The following is a 3,516-nucleotide window of genomic DNA, read 5'->3' on the forward strand; positions in this document are numbered from 1 at the left end:
TAGGTAGGCTTATTTATTTGTGGTTACTAGATGGGTAATGATTTTTTGGTGAAGTAGAAAGGATTAATGAAAGGTTCAGTGGGGCGACTAGCGGTAAATTTTTTTTACAGGTGTGAATTTTTGGCTATATCGATCCAAAGAAGGCCTAAATTCTCGCCTAGGATTTGGGTAGTGATCAAGTAAGTAGACGTGTGAACTTCTCTATTTGGAATAACTACTCCTCTATGTCATTACTCATATATCATACATTTTGAGGCTTTTGGTTAGATTCTTACAGGATATGGAAACTAAGTTGTCTAACCGTGGGTCTCGAAACTTCTATACGTGTACATTTAATGATAGTCGGTGCATGAATGCTCATGAAAAGATGTAAAAACTATTGCATCATGTATTAAATTAAGTTTCTAAGAACAAGTCCTAATTTTGATGCTAGGGTGAGATTTCTAAATATTTTTCATCATAGAAAGAGAAACGAGAATTTGTCACTAAATCGTTTATTTAGACATTAAGTAAACTATATACAACTATGCATGCCTAATTTTTGCAAAAGGTTCTCACCACCCCAAACAATTCGGACATTGTGTCCTCAAAGTGTTAAGAGGAAGAAAGAGTATACACGAGAGGCTTTGAGCAAAAATATAGGTGACATCTTCCACGAAATTTATTGTAACACACTATATATTATACATCATAAAAGTAGAAGCACACCGCTTTGTTAGAGCAAAGACACCTTTGTAGGTTATTTATTTATTTCACATCAAAACGTAAAACAAATATGTACATGCATCAACTCACATTTTCCAACCTTGAACTGGGGGATAGTCCCTCCTTGCCTCGTCCCTGTAGAAATGTCATTCCCTTGCATCCCGCCAATCTATCATAGCTTTCCAAACTTCACTCCACTTCCTCTTCTTTGCATTATCTAGATGAGCTATCATTTTAGCATCATCAGGGAAAGAACGAACTTTCTTAAGATACCTTGCAGGGCGTCGCCATGTCCGAAATCGCAAAGAACGAATTATCTTGTTTGTTGGACACATAGAGTCGACCTTTACCCGATCCGAAAGGTGGCCGCGAACCGAAGGAAATACGTTAAGCACTATCCCGCATCTTTGAATCGCGGTGATGATATAGTGTTGCCGAAAAAAGACCGAGCCTTCTTAAGATTCTCAATTACTAGTTACGAATGTCGAAGGTGGTATGTTCTTTGGGCCAATGCATGGAATGTCTTACACGCTGACTTTGATGCGGTGGAAAAATGCCAATCCCCATGATGTTGGAAGAATAAATAATATGGCAGTTCCCACATTCATGGTCATACTGGCTAGTGGAATAGTGAAGTCCGGCCATCGGCCAGCTTCAGCACGTTCTTTGACGTGGGCAAGGCCATCACCATACCGGGCAGCAAAATCTTCCCTAGAATAGTCATTAAGGTCATTCTCTATCATGTATTGAATGGGGAGATCTGGCTGAAGAGGAGGAAGGTCTAGAGCCATAGCCATTGTTGGCTCATAAAAAGCGTGTCGGGTGTTACCAATACGTAGTGTAAAACCATTCAAAGGGAAATCCTGGACAGCTGGTAGATCTTCCATGTGATCATAAAAATAAGTTGCCAAACCTGGGGAGTACGTCTGCTCCGGGTGTAGAATAAGAGAGTTCCAACCAACTCGAGTGATGTAGTCTCTGAAAAGATGTTTATATGCCGGAGAATTCAGCAACGAGTGGAAAGATTGTTCTGGAATCATCTTTGGAGCTTCCATTGTAGAAGATGTGTGAAAAAAAATGTGACCTGTTTAGACAAGGATAAACAAATATTAGAGTATGATGAGAATAATTAAGTAAAAACAAATTACCATACAAAAATTAAAAACTAAAAAGAAAATGATAAATAATATAAAATTGCAAAATTTAAATGGTTTCATTGGCCCAAGTAACGGCGAGGATCCTTTTGTGGGAGGGATCCGTTTATAAGATTTTCTATGCCGTCAATCCGTGCAACAGCCTGTTGCAACATTTTGTTTTCTGTCTGGTAAATCTCGGCGTGGTTCTCCATTATGAGAGTGTGATTTGCCAAGAATTGGTTGTGGCTGTGCAAGAATTGTGCTTGTTCCTCTTCGTTTATTGTCCGCAGGTCCTAAAATTCAAGAAGGCTGGTGATAATAATGTTCTGATGTTTGAATAATGTCATCAGTCCTTGTTGAATTAAGCGAAGCCCTTCCATGGGATTAAATACGTTGCATAATGCATTTTCAGTAAAGATGTTGTCGGTGGAACAATCTTCGTTTGTTCCTGCACCGACATGGTTCTTTGCAACGTCGGGGTTCCAGAATCCGTTCCTACATACTGAGTGAATGGTAAGAATGTTAGCTGTTCGAAGAGGTGTATGAGGAGAAGTACTAGAAAAACCCCAATGTATCATGATAAGTGTCACAATATGGTTGGTAAAGGAGCTGCCTTTTTCCTGGCACGTGCGATCGTATTCCAAAGAAATTTAATAATGCAAAAATCATTGCAGTTACTCTGCAAGACCCAAAGTAAATGGAGGAGGGGTTTGGTTATTTCGGAAGTCTTAGACGTGCCTAGGACATTATGAGCTACCCATTGGATCACAGATAATTGGTTCTTTTGTAAAGATCGCTGATAAACAATACGGTTTTTCCGGTTGTATTCGCCGTGAAGGATAGTTGCAAACATCAGATGCCGGATATTATCGAAAGGTGAATCCTGAAGGTGTACTCCTTGGTTTGTAATAGGAATTTGAAGTACCTCAAAGATGATTTTCATAGTCAATTCATGTTCGCATCCGTTAGCACGGACAAAGAATTGTCCGTTTTGGAAATAACCGCTTTTGTAAAATAACAAGACCAATTCTCTTGAATAAAATGCTTGCTTATGGTGTAAAAGAGGGTACCATCCTCGACGTAATATTTCAGTGTCAAAAAAATGATGAAAAAGACCATTTTGGAAATTTTCCATAAAATTTTGCTCAGGCACGAAACTTCGAGTGAGGGCCATTAAAGATGGAGTGGTGAAAAAAAGATTATTTTGGAAAAAGGGAAGTTAAATTTTTGAGGTGTCTATCCTTGTTATAAATAGGCACCCATCCGAAAATGTAAAAAATACGTTTCAAGGTGTCACAAGGTAGTTAGACCACGTGTATCTTCTAAGATATGTACAAAAGTGGATGCAGTGTGGATGAGAAGAATGGGGCATGTGACAAGGAGTGCCCCCTTTTTTTTTTTTTTTAAACGTAAGTAAAAGGACAAGGAAATTGTAGATATACGATTACAATAAGATGTAAGAACGTACAACGGTATGGAAACACAACATAATGATACGATGACTTAAATACAAACCTAAATATTAGATAGAACTATATGCCACATTAACAATATGACTATAATAAAACAACCGAGCATGAAGACTTGAGTAGCATATTCAATCTGCTGCTGCTCAAACTTTTCTAGTGCATCCATGAATTTTGAGCTTGGAGTGATCTAAAAACGTTTTTTAGAA

The sequence above is a fragment of the Coptis chinensis genome, chromosome 4 (genome assembly GCF_015680905.1).
Source record: "Coptis chinensis isolate HL-2020 chromosome 4, ASM1568090v1, whole genome shotgun sequence".
Taxonomy (NCBI): Eukaryota; Viridiplantae; Streptophyta; class Magnoliopsida; order Ranunculales; family Ranunculaceae; genus Coptis; species Coptis chinensis.